Below are 25752 nucleotides of genomic sequence, written 5' to 3'. Positions count from 1 at the left end.
AGTTTCTTCACCTTAGAGTCTCAGGTCAACATAAAACTTTTCACAGCTTCACCCTTTTCTTAAAGCTCTGGACACAGTCTACCTCCAATCTCATCCAGGTTGTTGGACTAAATTACTTGGGTGGTAGAAAAGGAATCTTTTTTTTTTTTTTTTCTTGCCTGTTTGTTAGCTAGGAGCTTCTCAGCACCTAAGGTACTGCATTTCTGTCACATTGTTACCTCTGTCTTCGAACCAACAGATACATACGTTATCCCAAGCTTGAGAGAAGCTGTCTGGTTTCTCCTTCTGCTAGATCTTGTTTCCAGTCCAAGAAAACCCTTGGATGTTATGATGTTAAGAATCTGTATAAAAGCCCAGTGTAGTTTACAGTAGAATAATGGTACATGACTGTAATTCTAGCATGTGAGAGGAGAAGCGGTAAAGTCTTTGTAAGTTTGAGAGCTTTCAGGATTATATGAAACCCTGCCTCCAAAACAAGCATACCAGCAAACAAAGAACTCATAAAAACTCAGGGCTTCAGGTCAGAGGTAGGGCACATATTCAACATGTGTGAGGCTCTAGGTTCAATCCCCATAGTCAGGTAACAATTGTAACACTTACAAAATACCTTTAAAAGTTCTCTCTGTCCATCATGGTAGTTCATACTTTAAATCCCAGCATTAAAGAAGATGAGGCAGAAGAATTACCGTGAGTTAAGAGACAGTCTTGGCTACATAGTGACTTCAAGGACATTCTGGACAACTTAGACCCTGTCTCCAAATTTTGTTTTTTAGTGATAGAGCCCAGCGATGGAGAAGTTTCTCACTATGTACAAACTCTAGGTTCAATCACAAGCATGGAAAGTAATAAAGATGTGCTAGGTACATGTGTTAATCTCCATGAAGATCTTTCATCATTAAACAAAACAGTAGCTCTAGAAAATAATAACTATGGAGAACTGTTGCTGTAAAGAATAACTTGTAAAATTCATTGTATATCTGGATTTACTTTACTGTCATGTTATTTAAATAGAGCAGAATACAGAGCTTAGCTCTTAATAACAGTGATAGAAATAATCAAATAGACACATAATCATAAAACTACATAACACATGAGGATTATGTAGGGTATACAGTTGATAAATCTGTACAACACAAATACGGTTCAGTTTTGGATTCATGTATATGTTATATAAAAACTCATATACACCCACGTACCATACCCATACTATATGTATGTGCACATGTACACACACACACACATATATATATACATACATACACACAGACACACACACATACGTCTTGTTTGCATTTTATTTGCTTCGCTTTATATCATGATATGCCCCTCCCTGAAGGGAAGCTTTTCCAGGAGGCAGGTAACAGTAGCATAAAGTTAACCAGAAGAGTTATTTATATAGAAAATAAGATGCAAAAGGGTGTTCAATGGCATTGTTAATATTAAACCATTGATTCATGACCCAATTGGAGTGTATTTTGGGAATATAGAAAATTTGGCAGATTAATTGTATGTTCAACAGTCACCAAATGTTCACATGCCTCTGACTGAAGTCATATTTAAGCAAATTCTTGAAATGTATGGATGTCCCTGAACTAGAACGATTTTGAAGTATTTACATCATATAAAGAGGATTTGTTACCCTTTTATATACAACCAGCAGCTGTTCACAGGTTATGTATGTAACTTTTACTGTAACTACCTGAATTGTATTATACAAAAACACTATTTTACTATTTAAGAAAGGAACTCATGTCATTCAACCATAGTCTGTAACCTTAGCTACATCTGAAAAATTCTTTTTTTTACAGCATAGACAATGTACTTATAGGCTCTAGGGATTAACATGTGCATGCTTTTAGAAGCTAATTTGCTACAATACTGTGAAAATACAAAAGGTTTTCTAAAAATTTTTGATCACTTGTTAAGATTATATTACTAAGAATCTAATGTTTTAAATGAAATGTATAACTAAACCTAGTTTACCTGCTTCTGAGCTGCTGGAATATTTTAATTTTCCTTTATGGCTCATATGTATGTCTTGCACCACTTTTGTATTGTTCAGCATTAGAACTCAAAGGCTCAAAAGTGGAAAAAGTCTCCTTAACCATCTCCATAGATTTTGAAGTTCCATCTTGGGCATTCTATCTTCCATTGGAGATGGTTTCCTTGCCATAATGTTTGGCTTTAAACCTTTAGGGTTTTCCAGAATAATCACAGTGTCTTAGTTAACTTTCTACCGATTGGAAGATACACTTTAACCAAGACACCTTAGAAAAGGAAATATTTATTGACACTCATAGTAGCAGAGGCAGAGACTCACACTTCTGTGATGATCATGGTAGGGAACATGGCAGCAGCTAGTAGGCATGACACTTTTTAAAATTTAATTTAATATTTTTTATTGATTCACTTCACATCTCACTCACTTCTCCCCTCTTGGTCAGCCCCTCCCACAATCCTTCCCCTATCTCACCTCCCCTTTTCCTCTGAATGGGTGGAGAAGTTCCTGGATATCCCCCCACCCAGGCACTTCAAGTTTCTTCAAGGATAGGGACTTCCTCTCCCACTAAGGCCAGACAAGGCAGCCCAGCTAGAAGAACACATCTCACCTACAGGCAACAGCTTTTGGTATAACCTCTGCTCTAGTTGTTTGGGACCCACATGAAGACCAAGCTGCACATCTGCTACATATGTGCAGGGAGGCTTAGATCCAGCCCATGTATGTTTGGTTGGTGGTTCAGTTTCTGAGAACCCCAATCAAGGTTAATTGACTCTGTTGATCTTTCTATGGGGTTCTTATCCTGTTCGGGGCTCTCACACTCTTCCATAAGAGTCCTTAAGCTCTGCCCACTGTTGTTGGGCTGTGAGTATCTACATCTGTCTGAGTCAGCTGCTGGATGGAGCCTCTCAGAGCACAGCCATTCTAGGCTTTTGTCTGCAAGCAAAAAAGTATTATTACTAGGGTCAGGGATTGGTGCTTGCCCTTAGAAATGGTCTCAAGTTGGACATTTCTTCAGTCTCTGCTCCATCCTTCATACCTGCATTTCTTGTAGACAGAATAAATTTGGAATTGAAAGTTTTGTGGGTGGGTTGGTATTCCCATTGCTCTACTGTGCTTACTGCCTGGCTACAGGAGGTGGCCTCTTCAGATTCCATATCCCCAATGCTGTGTGTCATTGCTAAGGTTACCCCCATTGATTCTTGGGGACCTCCCTTATGTCATGTCCTGGAAATGCTCCTCCTACCTCCTCAACTCTGTCCAGTTACAGATTTCTATTTATTCTCAAGGTCACCTAGCCATCTCTCCTGTCCCTCCCCACACCTGATCCTGAGCCACCACATTCCCCTTCCAGTTTCCTCTTTATCTGCCTCTTATGACTATTTCATTCCTGCTTCTAAATGAGATTCAAGCATCACTTGGGCTTTACTTCTTGTTTAACTTCTTTGGGTCTGTGGAGCATGGGCATCTTGTATTTTATGGTTAATATACACTTATAAATGAGTACATATCATGCATGTTCTTTTGGGACTGGGTTACCTCACTCAAAATAATATTCTCAAGTTCCATTCACTTGCCTACAAAGTTCACGATGTCTTTGCTTTTTAATAGCTGAATAGGGTAGATGTACCACATTTTCTTTATCCGTTATTCAGCTGAGGGACATTCAAGTTGTTTCCACTTTCTGGGTATTAGGAATGAGGCATTAACATAGTTGAGCAAGTATCATTGGGGTATGTTGAAGCATCTTTTGGGAATATGCCCAGGAGTGGTACAGCTGAGTCTCAAGGTAGAATTATTCCCAGTTTTGTCAGAAACTGCCAAATTGATTTCCATACTGGTTGTACAGTATGCACTTTCACCAGCGATGGAAGTGCATACCCTTGCTTCACAACCTTGCTAGCATGTGCTGTCCTCTGAGTTTTGGGGTGTGAGGTAGAATCTTGGAGTTGTTTTAATTTGCATTTCCCTGATGACTAAGAACTTTGAACATTTCTTTAAGGGGTTTTGACCATTTGAGATTACTCTGTTGATAATTCTCTGTTAGGTCTGTACTCCATTTTTTAATTGAGTTACTTGGGTTGTTGATGTCTAACTTCTTGAATTTTTTGAAAATTTTGGATATTAGCCCTGTCAGGTGTAGGGTTGGTGATGATCCTTTCACAATCTGCAGGCTGCCATTTTGTCCTATTGACTGTGTTCTTTTAGGCATAGCACTTTGCTAAAACAGAGGCTAAGAGTTTCCATCCTGATCTGAAAATTGGAGACATGGAAATGTCACTTCAATTTCCTCAGACAAAGTGATGAGATGAGAGCCATACCCACACTGTACAAATACACAGCTTGGGCTAAGCCCAGAGCATTTCCTTCTCCATCCTCAATATCCTTATGCCTAGGACTGGAAGCTTCTAGCCTCTGTATGATCTAATCTTCCAAGCTTACTGATTCAATCTGAATTTTCTTTGCTTTTGACTGATTTGCTTTGTCTGGCCACATACTAACTTTGGCAATAATGGTCAAATCTTCCGACTTCTCATTTTCTGGCCCATTCTGTCTTTACCTATATCTAGCTTGTTCTCTCTGTAACCTGTATCTGTAAAACTGTCCTTGTAAAGTTGCCATACACACATACCTCTCTCTCTCTCTCTCTCTCTCTCTCTCTCTCTCTCTCTCTCTCTCTCTCTCTCTCTCTCTCTCTCTCTGTGTGTGTGTGTGTGTGTGTGTGTGTGTGTGTGTGTGTGTGTGTCCTTTCTCTCTGATCTTAAGTAGCCTCTCTTTCCTGTGATTTTCTCAGGTGAGTTAGGTGTATCCCATCTCTGACTCTGTTAGATCTTTATCTGTTTTGTCACCTTGCCTGCCCCTCAACTAGACATCACTTCAAATATCGTTGCTTCCTTCTACAAACTAACCTTACCTTCTTTGTAGGGCTATACTAAAGATACATCTGTATTACAGCCAGATCATACTGTAATATAGGGCATGTCTGCATTCTGGTCAGATTGTATCTTTAGATATGATCCCTTACCAGAGCAGCCATGATGATGAATAAAAATTCCTCTACAGAGACAGAGAGAAAGCTAACTGGGATTGATATGGATTTTTGAAATCTCAAAACCCAACCCATTGACACACCTCCTCCAACAAATTCACACCCATTTCAAGTAGGCCACTCATCCTAATCCTTCCCAAACTCCCTAGTTCCACTAACTGGGGAGCAGTTAGGCTGGGAAGCAGCATTCAAACATATGACCTATATGACCATTATCTCTTTCAAACAACCACACACAGCAAAACATAGTACAAAAAATCTATTCTTTCATATAAAAATATTCCACTAGATTCAGCATGAAGAAGCAGGTATAGAGTGTGTCTTCTAAGAGAAGATCTGGGACCAGCACATCTCCCAAGGTTGCTCTAGGCCCCCCTTCATGGAATTTGGCATCTCTTTGTTCATGTTTTAATTATCTATGGTTGGCACAGAGAAGGCTCTTCCAGTGAATACCTGCTTAGTCAACTGATTCCAGGTGCTGGTTACAACTCATTGAAAGAAATAAAAATCAATTTTGGAAGGTAAAATAGTTACCCCTCCCCAGTTTCTTACAAATGATAAACATTTACAAAGCCTTGGGTGGGCAATTTTTGTTAGGAGTTGTTACCTGAATAATACTTAATGGTTGTATTTTTGAGTCAAGAAAGTGTGATGGTTCAGGGGAAAAATTCATTACCAGATGAATAGTCTAATTAACCAAGTGTTTTTGTTGACGTGCTTTATTTGACCTTTGGGATTAAGCTGTTTTGTTTTGTTTTGTTTTGTTTTGTTTTGTTTTGTTTTTTTTCAAACCAACATCAAGTCTGTGACTGCATTCAAAATTAAATTTTAAAAATATTTTCTGGATGTGCCACTTTGTGTGGAGTTTAGCTAGTGTGAACTGTGAGTTTAACCTTGTGTCCCTTAACCTAGTCCTCCCTCACTAAGCAAGCTAAAAGGTCCTGGCTTGGACCATGCTTCAGATTATTGGATCTACCAGGTTGAAGGGTAAAAGTTGAGGAACACTTTCCAAGTTCATCCGATACCCAGGGTAAAAATTCTCTGGGGAAAGGTTAGTTTCTGAGAATGCATAGTCTTCTGGCAGGTTCTGTCCTGCTAGACATTACTCTGAGAGAGTAATGAAATAAATACATTTTTACCTATCCTCTTTCCCTGTGATCTTCCTCCTTCCAAATAATGTGTTTATCAATAAATAGATTATATGAATAAACATGTAAAAGATAGTTTGCTAATTGATAGAGAGAATAATGTATTCTTGAAAATCTAAATCATGCCTTTCTGAGCTTTACTGCTTATCAGCATTTTCCCCCTCAAGAAAAACAAAATAGCAACATTTGTTCAGAAAAAAAAAAAAAAGCAAACTGTTTTTCTTCCTTTCTTATTACTTTTATTGTTTGAGAGTTCTTTTAGACTATAATGTTGCAGCATTGTGATTTTGAGATGAAAAAGAAATCCCTTGTCTTTCAAACACAAGAATGTGATTGGGTGCTATTGTCGCCAATGATGAGCTAAAGAGGTTAGTGGATCACAGAGAGCCGAGCCGAGCCGGCAAACAGCCATCTCTCCTCCTGCTCCTCACGTTACACAATATACATGTGGCTGCTGCTGCTGAGCTTATGATTTCTATTTGAGTAGATGGTAAATAAATTTATGGAAATTTAACTTACCTGTTCTGGAACTCAACAGTTCTTTCTTTCAGGCGATTGACCAATAACTTAAAAATGTACTTTGAGCCAGGCAGTGATGGCCCACACCTTTAATCCCAGCACTTGGGAGGCAGAGGCAGGCGGATTTCTGAGTTCGAGGCCAGCCTGGTCTTACAGAGTGAGTTCCAGGACAGAGAGGGCTACACAGAGAAACCCCGTCTCGAAACACCAATATATATACTTTGAAATCTGAGCTCATGATCTTTGGAGGTGATGGTAAAGATGGGTCCCCGAAAGGAAGTGGGGCTGCTTCAGAACGAGAACCCAGAAATACTGTGTCTTATGGATTGCTACCGACATTTCGTTTCCAGATAGACAGAATTAACACAATGTGATTGACATTAAAGAAGGAATTGATATGGCACAATTCTTTCTACTCTAGCTCACTGAGCAATAATATTGTGATGACTTCCTAAAGGACTTGCACATTTGTGCAATGAAAAGTGTTCAAGAAGTGGACTGCCTCTACATAAACAACCAGGGAATGAAGGAATGGAAGGAGAAACCATGTTTAATTGTTCGTTTGTTCATTCAAACCCCATTAGAGGGGGGTAGTAACAATTTTTTTGTAATTGTGGTTAGTAGGGGATGCTTTTTGAGAATAGAAGTTAGGAGGGAAGCCCCATAAATAAGCTTCCAGGTGGGCTTTCTTCCACCAGCGAAGAAGCTGAGTCCAGCAAACAGACTCAGTTCCCTGGCCTGCCATTTTGCTGGAGAGGCAAGGCTAGCTAGGACAGAGGGACTAAATTGGAAAGGTGAGTGTGCTTCTGGGTTTTGGAACTCCAGACCTGAATGAAAGCTGAGCCCACAGCTCCTCTTCCCAGCTAGGCAGTGATCGCCCCCTGTGACTCTGAAGGCACACAGCAGCCCAAAGCAGCGCGGCTGACGCCACCAGCCCCTCCTATCCTCTAGCACTCTCACTTGGCATGCTGAAGTCAATGTGGTCTCTCTGGACACCTGTGCGACCCCTCTCAAGCTCTGAGTCTAGCTCCCCACTATCACAGCAAAGAGATCTATCTGTCTCGCCTCCTCAGACACTGGATCCCTTCGATCTCTAAGTATTAAATCGGGTCCTGGCAGTCCAGTAACCTCTTCAAGGTTCTCAAAGCTGTGATCTTAGATTGCTCGGGAACCCTGACCACCCACCTTGCAGCTACATCGTGCTAACCAAAGCTTTCCACTCCTGGGTGGGACAAGCTGTGGCTCAGCCGCACGTCCTCCACCTCCCAGTATATCCTCCTCCCTCTTCAACCTCTAAGGCCCGGCCCTGCCCCTGTCTATAAGAGCTTTGTTGCCTGCTCCCACCTCCGCTCCAAAGACACCTGCGCTCCCTTCCCCACCCTTTTTCTCACCCCCACCCCCCACCCCAGCTTTCCTCTGGGTCTCTCTGCTGCCTTTAGGAGCACAGGAGCGGCCACCGGAGGAGGAGCAGAAGGAGGAGGGGAACGCTAGTAGGAGAAGGGGCGGGGTGGGTGGGATGAGAGGCGGGAGGGTGTGGACTGGCAGCCACTCTGCAGCTGGCCGCCGGGGACCTGGTTCCTCCCGCGAGCCGAAGTGATGGAGGGGAAGATATCTTCTTAGACACACACGCGCGCGCACATCCCGCTGGGCACGTCTCTTGGAGGCTGCAGCCAGCTCAAGCGCGCCAGGGACCGGGCGGCGGCCGTGACAGCGCGAGCGGCGGGGAGTCCGCGGTCCGCACAGCTTGGCACTGGTCGCCTGAGGACGCAGGAAAGGAAGATCTCAGCCTCACTGACTGTTGCTCTTTTGGAGGCATCTCCAAAGATTGAGCTTCCAGACATTGTCACCGCGGACGCCCGAGGCTCTGCCCCTCGCGTGCGGAGTCCGGGTCGGTTCCGGTGCCCGCGCCGGGTGAGGAGAATGCGAACCTCCTCCCGCAGAGCTCCTGCGGATCCCTTAGCTACGCGGACTCGGGCTCCAGCGGCTGTCCCAGACGTGCCCGCGCCGCGAGAACGCGCCCTGCCGCACCTGGCTCCTGCCTCCTAGGGAAGTGCGGGAAACGCGCCCTAAACTCCACTACTTCTCTTCCCCACCTCTGCTTGCCACTCCAGCCCCGACACCGCAGCCCCCGCTGTCGCCGCCCCAGAGTGGAAGCCCAAGTACTGTGCTGCTTGTTTGCTCTGCTCGCCGGCTCCCTCCTTGCTGAGCATCCCAAACTACTGGACAACTGCCACTGCCATCGCAGGAACCACTCGGTGACCCGGCGCGACTGGTCTGGGCCAGCACTTTCCAAGCGGAGGCTGTCACCACTAGGGACTACGGTGAGTGAGCACCACGCGTTGCTCGCCTCGCGCGGGAAAGAGGGTAGGGGGCTCGAGGCTCTGATCTTCTGGATTTAGGAGAAAGTGTTAAGGGGAGTCACCTAGAGGAGGCATTCCTCTGCCCCACGCACTTTGTGGGGTGCGGCTTTCCTAGACACCTCCTGGGGAAGACTTTGAGCCCCTTGATTGGGGTAGGGGTTAAACTAATAGGACAAGAGAAACAGGGGGAGCAATTGCTTAAGCAAATTTAGCGGTCTGCCTCCAAGCCTGCCAATCTGCCCGCCCTCCCGTCTGTCTGTCTGTCTGTCTGTCTGTCTGTCTGTCTGTCTGTCTTGCTCAGAGACCTACATCCAGCGCTCCCCTAGAATCACATGCAGAGTACGCGGGCGGTCACTGATGATCGCTCAGAGTTTGGGGATTCCTGCTTAGCCACTTCTGGGGTAGTTGTGTACTGTTATTTGAAGTGATATAGTGGCTTTAAGGGGAGTGGGCTACACCGAGGTCCACGCAAAAGGCAGGCAGGATGGAAAGAAGTAGTAACATTACCACGGAAGTGGGTGCCTACTCTTCGGAGAAGACCCGACCCCTCCTAATGTCGATATCCATTTCCTCAAGCCTCAGCCTGCTTAACTCTTCTCACTCACACACAAAACAAAACAACACAACACAACACAACACAACACACACACACACACACACACACACACACACACACACACACACACGGCATGGGTGCAATTGAAGGGGTGGTCAAATCATTATTTCTAACAAATCTGCAGCTGCTGTGACCCACTACAGCGTAGACTCCTGCCTCCTGGATTTAGTACACTGTCTAGAGAGGAAGGAACACCCCCCACCCCCAAACACAGGCCTGGTGTGGATGACTTTGGGTGTTTAGGATTCCAGGTACACACCAAGGAAACCTCTAGCGCTACTACTCCTGAGTCATTCCAGCTTGGTGGGCGCAGGTCTGGGCATCCTTTAGTGCTTCGACCCAAGAAAGCTACTGCTGGAGCATGTGTGTTCTGAGTGGTTCTTTCCTTCCTTAATTCGTTTTCTCTCTCTCTCTCTCTCTCTCTCTCTCTCTCTCTCTCTCTCTCTCTCTCTCTCTCTCTCTCTCTCTCTCTCTCCTCTTTCTCTCTCTCCCTTTTCTCTCTCCTTCTTCCCCGGCGTCTGTCTGTCTCTCTCTGTCTTTCTCTGTGTCTCTATCTCTGTCTATCTCTGGAAAATGCTAGTCTCTTCAGGTAACATTTAATGTTTGTAAAGTGCTTTACATCATATTACAATTACTTCGTGGATATATTTAATTGCCTTGTGACTCTCCTCTGATTGATGTAAACTGAGCCTGGTCTTGGGTTGGAACATAAAGGCCAGGCTTCCTCTACCTCTGTGACACTGTTCCTATCCAAACCGATTTGTTGACAGTCTTAAAAGTGGGTCCTTCTAAATGGTGCTGTTCAGTGCTCGCTCCATATTTCGGAGCTTTGGACAGGTGTTTTCTTGCTACAACTCAATTCCTGTCTACTTTTCAAAGAAGATGTTGGAGACGATAAAAAAGGATTACCAAATCTGGATAGCAAATATAACTATATTTAAAAAAATATTTTATTGCTATTAATTACAGCATGTTTTAAAGTTACCTCTGTTCTTTCTCTTCACGATTTTTTCCCTCTTTATTCTTAGTGATGGTCTTAGCAGGAGAAATGAAAGCGCCTTTCCTTACCTTTTTCACTATGCTTGTTTATAGACAACTAGTACTATTGGCTATGACTGTATCAGCATCAGACTGGCTTCTGTGAGAAAATAGTTATTTGTTAGTGAATTGCCATAAAACACAAGGCAATGAGACAAGAAACAATGACCGGCAGGAAACTATTGTTTGACTGTAACTGTCTTCACTGCTGTGTATTAACTGGGGTAAGCATAATAGCTCTAGCCTCTCCTCCAAGTTACCCAGAGCTATTTAAACATGTTCTGTCCTCACTTAATAAAAGAGAGATAGGCTCCATTACTTATGCAAAGTATTTTCAAGTATATATGTCTAAACAACTTATGAGGGAAAATGTCAGCAGAGCACTCCCTCACTAACCACAGTAGGCACTGGGTCGGTCCTGCTTTCTAGAATAAACCATACCTTAAGCTTAATGTTTGAAGTCAGTCCGTTTGGAGAGGCTTTACAGGCTCAATGTTTGGATGACATGCTGGCTTCACTCTCCTTACCAGCTTGCAGGCCTGCACAGATGTTTTTGAATGAATAACTTTCCTCCTCACTGAATTTGCACTCATTCAAATAGTATTTCTTGAGCACATGAGCACACACAATAAACATAGCTGAGCTGGGCCATTATTTCAATCAAGGGAGGGTTATTGCCTGAGAGAGTGTGTCTGCTCCTACGCTGTGCAAATGGAGCTGTGCAACAGTGGCTTTCCTGAGGACGCAGCATCTTCCCCAAAATAGGTGATCAACCAACAAAGAGCTGTTGACTCAAAAGTCACATGAGATGTTAAAGTGTCATTGATCTCCACCCCAATCCTGCCATTATTTTTAACCCATGTGTCATTTAGCTGGCTCAACTACAGATAACTGATGTTGTCTCTAACTTCCTGGCTGTTTTTTTAGAGTAGGTGTCTGAGTTCTTAGGAGTAAATCATGAATCTGTACTGGGTCAGATTTCTTGCTCTGTCTTTCTGTATACTTCTCTGGAGTAGTGCCAGGTCTCAATACATCATTAGTACTCACTTATGAATAAATGCAAATCATCCTGTTGCCTCGAAAAAGCAAATTGAGTTCATAGAGCAATGTTTTGCTTCCACATTTTCTCATCCTCACATTTTTCCAACCTTAGAAACAGTAACACCTCTTAATAATGCAATTATATGCAAATGAGGAAGTTAACAAAAAACCCGATTATTTAGCTTCTTGGGGAAAAAGTGAAACTTCTTATAGAGATTTTAGTTGGGAGAATCTTGGGCATATCTTGGCAGAATGAATTTTTTTACTACAGTAGTGACCTTTATTCATAACTAAAGTAACTCTTTGTAATAAAAGATGCTATTTATTGACAGAGACAGCAAGAGTGCTTACTACAACTGACTGTAGTATATTTAAGGACATAATGTGAGCTCAGTGCTAAAGTGTGTAACAAATCATTTGAGTACTTATAGATTTTATTTGCTGTATGTGCATAATTTTACACTTCTGTACAATATTTTATTATAATACTTCAAGATTGTAATTGAGTAGTTTGTTTTGGTAATGGATTATAATCTGTTTTAGGGGAAGTGAGTACCATGGGGACACAAATATAAGAAAAAAGAATAGTCGTTCACAGGTTGATATTTACCCAAGTCCTATCCCCAACACAGAGGCAAGTCAAAGCCATGACCTGTTCAGTTTTCCTTATGGACTGGAATGCTGGAATCCTGCTATTTATTTAAGAATAGTGGGATGGATAATTTTTTTTTATCAACTTACTATGAATTCTTTAAAGCATGCTAAATTATATTTTTTCCTGGAATACAATTACTTGTTGGCAAGTTTTTCTTACTGTATAATCCATTTGTTTCTGAAACATTGATATTACCTGATTCTACAGGTGAAATTTAATTAAAGAAAGATATAAATGACAATATTTTATGCTACTGATTTAACACAGTTCAAGATAGTTAACACTTATCAATTGTTAAAAAATATTACATTTGAAATTCCCCCTAATCAATGTACAGGTAAAGATAAATAACCTTTCTGAATCTTTTATGCAAGTTTCATTATCTGCCTTATTTATTAAAACTTTGTACAATGGGCTATCTTCCATTATTTTGAAAAGTTTCATGAAAGGAAACTATGTCTGTATTAAGAAGTGTTTGAAGAGTGGTTTTTACCAAATTTTATATGTAAATTATGCAAATATATTTCTATATACAAATGTTCGGATATGTATTTATGTGTATATAATATATGCATATAAAGCATTTATTTCTATATTAGTCTTTTTGTATAGCTCTGTGCTGTAATAACTGACTGATAGGAACAACATCTTTTGTGACATGTGATTTGTCAATGAGCTTCATCTTTAGATACAAGTGTTTCAGAAGCTTGGTACAAGAATTTTGGATTGATAAGCCTTTATGGGCAATTTTATTAAGAAATAATAGCCACAGGTGTGTGCTTAACACTTTATAAAATACTCTAGTGATAATAACTCACTTATTTCTACAACCTCTCTGTCATAAGTACCAAATGGCAAAGCAGATACTTGATCCCAGGCGGCCTCCTATGTCACTGCTTTCGAATTGGGCTTTTTTTTTTTTTTTTTTTTTTTCATTTTTACTTAAATAAATTTTATGCTGGTTAGTTTTCAAACTTTACACAAAATAGAGTAACCTAGGGAGAGGAAACCTCAACTGAAAAATTGCCTCCATCTATTGGGCCTGTGAAGATGCCCATGGCTTATGGTCATTAATAAGGATTGATGTGGAAAAGCCCAGCCCAACATGGGTGGTGCCAATCCTGGTCTGCTTTACTCCACTGTCTCTGCTTCTGTTCCTGCTTCCAGGAATTCTGCCTTGAGCTCCTTCTGTTCCTACCCTCCAGGACTCATTGTAATATGGAAGTTTAAACCAAATCAACTCTTTCTTCTCCATTATCATATGACTAAACAGCAAACAGCCAAGGCTCTAGTGGACAGCAAGTTAGCAGCAAGTTAACTGTAAAGTGAAACGCATTGTGGCTTCTGAGATTTACAATGATTTTTAACTTGGAGTAAATCCTTGAGGAATTTAATGACAACAGTTGCCTAGCCTGAACCTAGGTGAGACTGGAGTGCAGTACTGCACCTTGACGTAGGTTTTAATGAACTGGATAATTTCCTAAGGTTCAGCTACTTTTATATTGGCTAACTTTAAGAACTGATGCCACACTTAAGCAGTTTTAACAGCATAGAAGATCTGATACTGAATGTTTTATGTGTCTCATAATATCCTTATAATGTGAACTTCTTGCGCAGAGGTCAATGTTACATGCTACTCTAAAGTACATGCCAAAGAGATCTGAGTTTTATAAAAGGTATGAGATGTACTGTAACTTTTTCAGTCTCATCTGCGTACAGTGAGTATTCTGTTATTGTTTGCTTTATGGACTGAAGCAGGCTACTCCATAAGTTGTCTGTCCAGAGGCAAAACAAAAACAAGAACCTTGCAAACATCTTCATGATTATATTGTGTAGCTTATAATCATAACGGCAGGCATTGTCTAAGAGACACTTTCTGTTTCATGTTGGTCCCAGTCATCATCTCTGAAGCCATGTGGAAAAATAATCCTTGTGAAATGGTGTGGCAAAACAAAGCAAGAGAGTATACAGAGTGTTAAAAAACATTCATTCAAATACTTGCATTTAGAAATAGGGAAGAGTGCCTGTAGTTGTGCCCTTTATTTTTAAAAGGACATAGAAAGGCATAATTAACATTAAATAACAGAATCCTTAAAGTGCTAATGAGGAGGCACAATGCCCTATCATACATATTAGTCATCAGGCTATTTGAGTATAGTTTGGGGAACTATTTGCAAACATATTAAAATGTCACAGTGATGCTTTCTGCCATAGTTAGCTAACTCAAGTCCCTAAAGAAACTCACAGTAATCAAACATGCCTCAATGTGGGCATTTGTCATAGTACAAGTACCGATTGGTTAGGGCTGGGTGAGCGCTTTGACTCTGTTTTCAGGACACCGTGGAGCAAGTTACTTAACGATTCTAATTCTTCCTAACTTTAGATGTTATGTAGTAGAAGAAATATCACTTATAGAATTTCTCATAACAGCTTATACAAAATACACAGAGTATCAGGTATGACTCAGTGTTTGATCCTGCCTGACAGCATCATCATCTTCTGTATCACTGTGACAGCATCGGGATGATCTAACGAAACAGCCGTGTTATGACTGATGTGCATAGGACTGAGTCATAGGCTGTAAAGAACAGATTCTATGTATCCTTTTACTGATGAGGGAACACAAGGAAAGATGTTTCAAAACTTAAGTTTGATTTCTCGACTTAAAGGCCTATGTCTAGCATAGAATGTTGAGTAGCCGGAAGTGTAATTCAATGACTTGAGCATTTACATAGAATGCCTAAGGCCCTGGTTTCCACCCTAAGAACCACCATAAAGTGAGGAAGGGATATGGAATTTGATAGAAGGCTCAAAGGCTCATGGGAGAGCTAATTCACATTCTTATCAAAGCCCAGCTATAGCTCCTTTGGTTTTTCTCTTGTTTTGGTTTGGTTTCTTTCTGAGTCTCACTATGGAAACATAGCATTTCTGAACTGTAACTTACTATGCACAACCCAGGTGACCTCAAATGTAGATTTCTCCCCCTGTATCTGCCTCCTAAGTGCTGTGGTTATGGGAGTGTGCCACAATGTCCAGCTTAAAATCCTGCTGAGCCTGTTCTGACAGAGATTTGCAATATATGTCCTCTGACACAGGCATAGTAAGGGGAGAAAACAAGTTTCCATTAAATCCACCAGTTAATTTGTTACTCTCTTTATTGTCAATATCAGCTAAAAGTCGTGAGATACACAGATATTCTTTAGATTCTAATTTACACAGTATAGACAGTATTCATTTTATAAAGAGAAAAGCTTTATTTTGACTGTGGTCATTAAAGAGCTTACTTTTTTAAAAAGTAAATTCAACTTTTATTTAGGCAATATTTCCAAAGTCTACCTCTATGTCTCTTTATTTTCTTGTGCCTTCCTTGCCACACCTCTTCCCCTTAAAAAAAAACAAACTTCATTTCTTGGTTTGTCATTTCATACTACTTTATCATGTGTATATAATACCTGCATAAGCAATGAATTAAATCACATTAGTTTTAGCAAACTTCTATATCCATTTTTAAGTAGGTTCTAAAAGGCTCATCAGTTTCCTGCTGATCGAACTGCATTGGATACAGTAGTGGAAACTGTTCTTACCTGCAAGTAGGATTTCCTCACCTGGCCAGACAGCTGCCAAGATCTCAGGTTGCTAACTGCATCTATTATTTTTGAGCTAAAGGAAACAAAACCAAACAAGACAAGAAGGCTCCAAAAGGAACCTTCTTCTCAAGAATGAAGTAACAAGCCTCTGAGTGAAAATCCTCTGTGAGTGATAGTCCAATCAGAGTGGCAGGCTTCTGTGAGTGACAGGCCTCTGTGAGTGACAGGCCTCTGTGAGTGACAGTCCAATCAGAGTGACAGGCTTCTGTGAGTGACAGTCCTCTGTGAGTGACAGTCCTCTGTGAGTGACAGTCCTCTGTGAGTGACAGGCTTCTGTGAGTGACAGTCCTCTGTGAGTGACAGTCCTCTGTGAGTGACAGTCCTCTCTGAGTGACAGTCCTCTGTGAGTGACAGTCCTCTGTAAGTGACAGGCCTCTGTGAGTGACAATCCTCTGTGAATGACAGTCCTCTGTGAGTGACAGGCCTCTGTGAGTGACAGTCCTCTGTGAGTGACAGGCCTCTGTGAGTGACAGTCCTCTGTGAATGACAGTCCTCTGTGAGTGACAGGCCTCTGTGAGTGACAGGCCTCTGTGAATGACAGTCCTCTGTGAGTGACAGGCCTCTGTGAGTGACAGGCTTCTGTGAGTGACAGTCCTCTGTGAGTGACAGGCCTCTGTGAGTGACAGTCCTCTGTGAGTGACAGGCCTCTGTGAGTGACAGTCCTCTGTGAGTGACAGGCCTCTGTGAATGACAGTCCTCTGTGAGTGACAGTCCTCTGTGAGTGACAGGCTTCTGTGAGTGACAGGCCTCTGTGAGTGACAGGCCTCTGTGAGTGACAGTCCTCTGTGAGTGACAGTCCTGTGTGAGTGACAGTCCTCTGTGAATGACAGTCCTCTGTGAGTGACAGTCCTCTGTGAGTGACAGGCTTCTGTGAGTGACAGGCCTCTGTGAGTGACAGGCCTCTGTGAGTGACAGGCCTCTGTGAGTGACAGTCTTCTGTGAGTGACAGTCCTCTGTGAGTGACAGTCCTCTGTGAGTGACAGTCCTCTGTGAGTGACAATCTTCTGTGAGTGACAGTCCTCTGTGAGTGACAGTCCTCTGTGAGTGACAGTCCTCTGTGAGTGACAGGCTTCTGTGAGTGACAGTCCTCTGTGAGTGACAGTCCTCTGTGAGTGACAGGCTTCTGTGAATGACAGGCCTCTGTGAGTGACAGGCTTCTGTGAGTGACAGTCCTCTGTGAGTGTCAGCCTACTGTATCTTGAGCTTTCCTTTCAAGAGGGTACCCAGCAAGGCTTTGACTTTCACTTTTCTGATCATGGATTATGCTTCTTTAGGGCTGAGCTCAGCTGGTTTGTGATCTGTCACCCATACACCCATGGCATTCAACGTGTGTTATAAAAAGACAGGGCTTCTTTCTGTGGACCTCTAAGAATGTAGGAAACCGAGAACCCAGAGACACTTGACTGAGGGATGGGGATGGGATAGAGAAAGAGAACAGAGACAGCAAGCAAGACAGGTTCAGGCTGTGTGAGAGACTCGTGGGCCATGGCAAGTAGATGTTTGGTTAAAAGTCTTATATTCATTTTATTCTTGTAAAGTATCATTCTATACCACTGTTGCTGAATCTTCATGAGCTGCATAGAATCAACATAACATCGATATTTGACTCTTGAAAATGGAGCATGCCATTCCCCATTGTCTTAATAGCAATGTCAAGTATACCAAAAATTTTAGTATTATGTATATTGCTATTCCTGATTTCCTTTTGGTAGAATTTCATAATTAAATATTTATCTTAGTATTATACCCTATGCCCTTTCAAATGGATGAGTAGAGACACTCAGGGGTTGCTATGGCAGCATCTAGTTTTAAAGCTTTGAAATTCTTCAAGATAATGGACTCCCAATTCTGTACACCAACAAAGGGCTGGAGAAACTTTATGAACTATTACTTTCTTAATGTTACTTCTTCTCAAGTACTTTGTTATTTTTTTTCTCTTGTGCTGGAAAAGTTGTCTCCCTAGATATCCGAGAACAGTGGGAAACAGAATAGTTACAAGGATCATAATGGGAAACAGACATAACCTGGTATTGCTCCTCCTGCTCCACATTGTTGTGTCCCTGACATAACCTGGTATTGCTCCTCCTGCTCCACATTGTTGTGACCTCCTGACCTCCCGAGCAATGACATCTACCACTGACACTAGCTCCCACTTTAGTTCAGGCCATTGAGACCTCTCACCTGAATCATGATAGCCTGTCCATCAGCTTTTAGTCTCCCTCCTCTTCGGTACTCTGCAAAGCTTATAACTGTAAACCCGACCCCACAATCCACTATACCCACAAACCCCATGGCTTAATTCCTGGGTATCCCAGGCAACATGTAAACTTACTCATTGACCTTATTAGCTCAGTCTTACTTTTCCAGTGATAAGGTTTGGGAGTCATTTCCTGTCACTCTTCAAAGATGTCACAACAATTGTGTATCTGTTTCCAAGGAGCAATGGGCCATGTCCCTTCATATGTTCACTCTTTTGTAGACATACATATAGATGCTCATTGCTCTTCTAACTTTATATCTTCATCACCACCACTCCTTATTTTACTACCCGTGTCTTTCATTTAAGCTCATTTCCAAGCCAGAACGGACTAGGTTTTTGATCATCTGCTATAGTATTAGTCACAGGCTGTTTGAGGGTTGTTTCATATTTCCGTATCATACACTCATATGCACCCACCTTCCCCTCAAAGAACCCTAAACCTGTATCTCTAATGTATCTGGAATAAAGGAAGCACTAACTACATTTTTATGGAAAAAATAACCATTTCATCCCTTTCTCGGCCTACCATTGTCATTCCCTTTTCTTGCTTGGCAAATTCTTTGACTGATTTTAGTGCTCACTTGTTCAGTGACTTCTGTATGCTAGGAAGTACTCTTGAGGTTGACATCACAGGGACTTAACTCTCCTAAGAAAGGTATAGGCTTGATAATAAAACCAATTGGTAAAGAACCGAGTATCTGTTTACATAGTAAATGTAATGTAATATAATTAATTAATTTTGGCAATTTTAAGTGTCTAGAAAACACAGTAATACCAAAAGATAAGTGAATGAAATATAATAACTCCATTATACATACTTATCTACTAAGAAAGAAATAGCAACCTGCTGGTCAACATATTTCACAGTCAACATTTGAAAACACGTTTTCTATATGTGTGTGACCATTTCCTAGTAAATAACCACAATTATGAATGAAATAAAATATTCAGTGATATATAAAACAAAATGTAACTTTCAAAATAATCCAAAGTATACTCTACTATACTCTGAAAATATTGACGTATTTAATATAGTATATAAACTAAGGACTGGGAAATCTCCATTTAGAAAATCCAGAAACTATAGTGCTTCAAAGTGGAAAAGCTTTTAAGTGATGATATGATGCCACAGACACAGAATTCCACATCAAGACCTCACATTACAAATCAGTTAAAACACGAGTGTCCTAATACAATGTGTAAAGCTGGAAGGAGAGAACAGGGTGCATGTGAAACATGAATGAATTTTCAGCTTACACTTGCCCCCATCCCCAACATAAATAAATGCATAAATAAATAACCATTCACAGTTGGGAGATATCTGGAATTCAAGCTCTTCAGATAAGGAATCCAGCGCCTGAATAAACACTTATTTGGCATAGTTGATATATCCGTTCTGAAATCAGAAGCAAGAACACACAGTTAAGTAAAGTGCTGGATATTTTTTAAACTTTCTTTGTAAATTACATAGAACATGAACAAACATTCTTAACTAAGGAGATACAAGTATCTCATTTTATATCTTTACCCAGAGAGAGCTCCGATGGGAGAGAACTAAGCTAATCTTACCAGCCTTCACTCAACATTTTTACTTTGAAATTCTCATTGTGAAGATGTAACAGTATTTTAAATTTTAATTACTTTATTTATATTTGTTTGGTTGTTGATTGCATGTGTGAACTCCTTTGTCTGTCTGGGTGTATGTAGTACATGCATGTGGAGGTCAAAGGACAATTTGTAGAGATCAGTTGTTTTCTTTCACCTTGAACTCTCTAGAGATTGAATGCAGGTCATCAGCCTTGGCAGCAAATGCCTTTACCTGCTGAGCCATATTGCTGGCCATCCGACCACATTTTAAAAGGTTGCTTAACCAGGGTTAGATGTACTTGAGTGTATGTTTGTGTGTCTGTGTACATATCTTAGTAAAACTTATTGTGTATGATTAATATGTAATAATTAAAATATTTCAAAGTATTGAAGTCTTGGAAAAATTGAACAAATGCCTTCTGTGTGTTGTAAGTAGACAACCATGCAAACTTGAAGATGTTTGAAACTGGAATTATTCTGTGAGAAAATTCCATAAAGCCTCTTAAGTGACTGAGGTCATGTTGCATCCCTGAATATAACAATACCCTGTACAGAGAGAGAGACCAGTCCTGGGAGGCTAGCCTGGGTAAGTTGGGAAGATATCCTGCGACTATCCTAATACAGTCTCCATGCCAGGCCCTCATGAAATGATACAGCAAGCTTGAAAAAAAAAAAAGTTTCCCAATTCTTTGGGAGAAGCAGGGGAGGGAAGATCATGGGTTACAACATTAGAAAAGGATGTTCTGGAGAAGGAAGAGGAGCCAAAGGTACATGAGAATCTCTGTGGCTGTGGGGCCTGGCGAACCTGTGACTGCTCAGATGAAAAAGAAAATCCATGTTTATCAATGCAAAGGTTCAAAGGTGTGTCTTTGGCTGTGCTGCCTAAAATCTTCCTAAAGTGCTTACCACATTCACCAGTCTTATGGCAATAACTCAAAACTAGCCAGCTGACTACTGAGAATCCAAAATATTCTAGGACCACAATCCAACTGATTCTGAAGAGAAATGACAGTAGGCACCAGCCTCTCTATGGACTCAGTGGGGTAGGTGAGAGAACCCATTAAAATTAAAACAAACTATTAGACTCCACCTACGATTCACCTTCATCTCTTGGAATTTTATCTTTAAATACCACCCCCACCCCAATTTTGTAAGGCCTTCAGTGTCCTTTAATTTCTATTACTATTATTGTCACTATCTTTTTTTTTTTTTTGAAATAAGAATGTTTAGGAATAGCTCACATTTTCTCAGTAGACAAAGTGAGAGTGTATGGGAAAACCAGACATTTATACCATTCCCAATGGACTATGGATACTATGTAAGCTCTTCCTTTGTCTACATATCTTTACATGCATTTATATAGTTTTATTTTACTTTTCATTGTTTCACCTCTGAAAAACTTTCCTTTCGCTAACATGAATATATATTTACATGAATATATCTTATATGCCGTATATATTGAAGAAACACGGTGCATCCTGAGGAGTAGTGGCTAGATTTGTGGGGAAAGCTACAAGATAATTAATAACTAGCATCATGGGATCCTACTGGAGTGGTGTATGAGAACCAGATGGTGGGAGAAGGATGATTCAGCCAGGGTGCTCTGAGGCTGTCAGAAGTCCTTTATCCCAGGTAGAGCGCAGCTACCTGCACGCCACGCTTCCCTCATACCGCACATCCTGCTGAGCTTATGTTTCTTCGTGATCCTTCTTCCAGTCTATCCTGTAACTCCTTGGGACTCCAGCTTCCACTTTCCATTCTCACCACATCCATCTGCAGTGTCAGGAATGTGCGTCTCTTTTACCCTGGACAGGATGTGAGCATCTGTGGCTGCTTCAGTACCTATCTCATGCAGTGAGTCGGGGTACATTAACTTTGTCCTGACCTTGTGTTAGTATTACAGATGCAGGTCTGTTGATATTCCATACAAAGATCACGAAAGTTTTTTTTTTTTTTTTCAAATTCACAGGCTTAAACCATTCTAAGTCTTTCCCCAAAAGAAACTGACTGAGTCTCAGTGAAAAAGTATGCAAAGTTCCTGATCTTCCTCAAATGGATTCTTCCTTCTTCTAATCCAGTTTGATAGCAATAAGAAGACACATGCAAACTGATGGAGATTTCGCAGACTTCACTTTCTGCTTCTCTTATGGATTTGCCAACTATCACCTGCTGTACCTTCAGAATGTGTCATGAGGGTGCCGTGGTAGTGTTGAGAAAAATGCTAAGATCTATTGGTATTACACAAAAGAGTGATAGTATCGAGATTTCAAATTTTAAAGGAAAGACAATTTAATTGTAACTTTTTTTAAAATCATGGCATATGTTAAAAAATCACCCAGAATAGTCCAGTTAGCATAGCACTGAAATAAAAAGAGTGACTCATTTGTCATTTGTAAAATAGTGAGTTTCTAATCTGAAGAAGTAAGCAGTCACCTTGCCTCTCCCACCCTCTCAATATTAGGCCCTCTTTTGTCATTTAAAGTAGAGCAACCAAAAATAGATTATACTGACAAGGAGTAATTACTGACAGCTGCATTTAATTAGCAAAGCAGATTCCTGCTCATGACAATAAAGTATTATTACATGTTTAGCTCTAGCAGTGTGAGGTGACTTTGCTAACAGAAATGGAAGACCTGCTTTTTCTATTTAAAATCACACACACACACACACACACACAGAGAGAGAGAGAGAGAGAGAGAGAGAGAGAGAGAGAGAGAGAGAATACACACACACACACACAGAGAGACAGTTTGGCTGGAATTGAGCTCGTGCTGCGTGGGAGTGTCTATGGTTTTACAAAAAGACAGAAAAACAGTAGCTGTGAAGTGTTTTTCTTTTCCCTTCTCCCTTTTTAGGAAAACAGACAGATTGTACAAGGATAAAAAGTAGTCAAAGCCAACAATTGGCTCTGATTCTGGACTTGTATGCCATTGTTTCTCTCTCTCTCTCTCTCTCTCTCTCTCTCTCTCTCTCTCTCTCTCTCTCTCTCTCTCTCTCCTGTGTGTGTGTGTGTGTGTGTTGGATAGGAATATGGGAGTATCTGGATATCAGAAATAGAAACATAATCCTTGCTCATTTGTAAGTTTTTAATTCTTCCTCTCCTGCTTCCTCTTCTTGCACCTCTTCTACTCACCTTCTCCCTCTTTTAATCCTAAAGACATTTCTTGATTGCAGAGTATTTCAAAAGCATTTATGGTCGAACTTAGAATTTGTACACACTCTAAAAACTTCAAAATCAAATGCAATGTCTATTCATTTGACTTGCTATCCCCTGCCCTTGTTATTACATTTGTAGGCACTACCCTTTTTATGACAAGTGAACCTACATTTCTGGAACTTGAAACATTGCAATTTGTGTTCAATATTTGAGTAGTACCTATCCTATAGTACAGGGTTTTAGCTCCAGTGATGACTGGTTGTGGCTATTTTAAAAATGACTATCAAGTAGCAAAAGAAAACCCTACGATCCTTCATTTATATAATTTCTACCATTTAAACATGTTACTCAAAGATACTTAAAAGTTGCTGTTATGAAGCTGGTATAATGTGTTTTCATAGCACTCTCTTAAGGTACATAGATATTTACTTATCAAGTTGTAAAAGTAGCCTCAGTCAAAAATACTACCATCTTGTAATTTGCATTTCTATATGCTACAATCATAAAGCCAGATCCTGTATTTATGGCACTTGCAGAGAAAGTGAATGTGCATAAAGAAACCCTAAACTGATCTTCAAAAGAACTGAGCATCAAACTCTCCAGCAGTTTGCTTTTTATCTTTGCTTTTACTTCTTCTTACCCTCCAGTGTCCGTAAACTAAAGGGCAAGGGGAAAGTACGCAAAAGCTGTTGGGAGAGGAAGAGCATCCCAGAGGCTGTGTCTAGCGATACCCACTCATCCAAACTCTGTGACCTCTCTATTCACAATTGCAGTCTGAGGACAAAATCAATGTGTATAAGCTAAAGAATATGTTATCCTTTTGGAAAACAGGAACACTTCTCTTGAAGGGAAACATTTCGTGAGCCTTCCAGTAAGTTAGCAGATTTTATTAAATGTAAGTAACTTCTAAGACATAGCTGTTTTGTGGATATTATGTACCAATAACTTAGGTATTGAGTTAGAATGATTTAAATCATTTGAATAATAAGCCACAAAGCTTCACTAACACCCGGAATGAGAAGCCTTGCTGAATCTCATCGTATTCTCAGAACTACATCTTTATAGCAGAGTTTTGTTCCTGTTTTGTGATTTAGAAATGAGGGGAGAATGGTTATTCTTCACTGTAGGCTTATAAGAGCCAAGGGCTTTGACTGAGGGAAAAAAAAAAGTATTTTGCTTACTGGAATTGAACATGTTTGACAACTCAGTGTCTCAATTATAAAACTTGCCCAAATTAGACCTAAAATTGGAGACTACCAACCAACTGTTCTAATTACTGTGCTAATTTATAAATCGGTACTGAGGGGAGAGAACTCAGATGCTTGGTTTTAGGGATTACTTTCGACACTGTTGTTACTTACAGCGCCAGAGTAAAAAGTCAGGCAAATAATGACTGAGAGCCTACAGCCAGTCTCAGACATGCACAAAGCATTCCTTTGTGTTCAGTGAATCAGGGAAAAAAGTGTAAACCATTACCTAAGGTTAAATGAGGATTAATTCATTATTTTCTCTCTCCCTTTCATCATTTAATGTGAGAAGGCAGGAAATTTTGTTCTCCAATGCCTCCTCAGCATGGTAGGCTATTTCTCGTCATACAGTAGGTCTTCGGTAAGTGCTTGGTGAATGAAATCATGTATAAGGTATTATGAGAGAACAGAGAAATAGAAAGTGGGCATAAGAGAAAAGTAAGAGAAAGTGCCCTGGGGGGAGGGAAAGTTTACACAGTAGACACCGAGTAGGACTAACCAGAGTACCATCACACCATGACACTACAGATACTGGACAAAACTGAGTGTGTTTCCCCCTTTCCTCTCCTTTCTTTCTTTACTCCCCTCTCTGTGTTGTTTTCATTTTAGTTGGTGTTCTGGTTTGACTCTGAAATCCCCCCAACATCCATGTCTTGAATTCTCATTCTCCAGTGTGGGCCACTATTTTGGCAGGTTGTCGAAGCTTTGAGAGACATAGCCTGCTTAGTGAGGGAAGAATAGAAGACAGAGGTTTTGAAGGTTTTAGCCCTGTCTTGGGCTTCTTGGCCCCCTGTCTTTTCAGGAATCTCCTGCTGTGGTGAGCTCTGCCCTGCTTTTTTAGTCCTGATGAACTAAAATCACAGCTCAGGTCAGTGAGTGCGTAAGTGTCTCCCTTGGTACCTCCGTCACAGGACCAGTGAAATCCAACAAAAGTTTAGGCGGCTGGGCTGCTGTTTGTCTTGAAATCTGTTTTATAGGTGATTTGAAGAAACCCTATCCTGATCAGGAAGCAGAATCAATAACTAATTTGAGTATTCCTATACAGCAAGTCTTGGAATACGCTTCAACCTCTAGTCATGGTTCACATGGGCTGATTCCATACTCAGACCCATTTTACCTTCTAAATTTTAATGCAACTGTCTCATGCCACATGCCTTTGCAAAAAAAAAAAAAAAAATGGATACAAATTAGGCTAACTTACCTTTATTCCATATTCCATATTTACATCTCCAGCCTTTCACATGAATCTAGGCTTCTTTTGCAGTTTAATTAGGTTCTTACTCTAACCATCATTAGTTGTGCCTGGCTAAAATAACCCACCCACAGCATGGAGTCCTTGTGAGGCTCATCCTTAAGACACATGTGATGATGCAAAGACTGTGTGGGTGTCGTGCCGATGCCAGTTTTAGCTGTTCATTCATTCCAAGTC

The 25752-nt window shown here is 40.9% G+C and overlaps 1 protein-coding gene across 5 annotated transcripts in view; it reads left to right on the top strand.

Moving 5' to 3' along the window:
• Positions 1–8258: 8258 nt before the first annotated feature.
• Positions 8259–25752, top strand: part of Hs3st5 (heparan sulfate-glucosamine 3-sulfotransferase 5) — a 272161-nt gene continuing 254667 nt past the window's right edge. For 3 of the 5 annotated variants that reach the window (XM_076916479.1, XM_076916477.1, XM_076916478.1), the window contains exon 1: positions 8260–9036. The gene's annotated coding sequence lies outside the window, so the exon portion shown is untranslated. Of the gene's footprint in view, positions 9037–25752 lie in introns of all 5 variants that reach the window. The other 2 variants (XM_076916480.1, XM_034523726.2) reach the window with 1 other exon arrangement.

The sequence above is a fragment of the Arvicanthis niloticus genome, chromosome 20, assembly GCF_011762505.2.
Source record: "Arvicanthis niloticus isolate mArvNil1 chromosome 20, mArvNil1.pat.X, whole genome shotgun sequence".
In the NCBI taxonomy this organism is placed as follows: Eukaryota; Metazoa; Chordata; class Mammalia; order Rodentia; family Muridae; genus Arvicanthis; species Arvicanthis niloticus.
The sequence above is the reverse complement of the archived record's forward strand: the minus strand, read 5'-3'. Positions and strand labels throughout refer to the sequence as shown.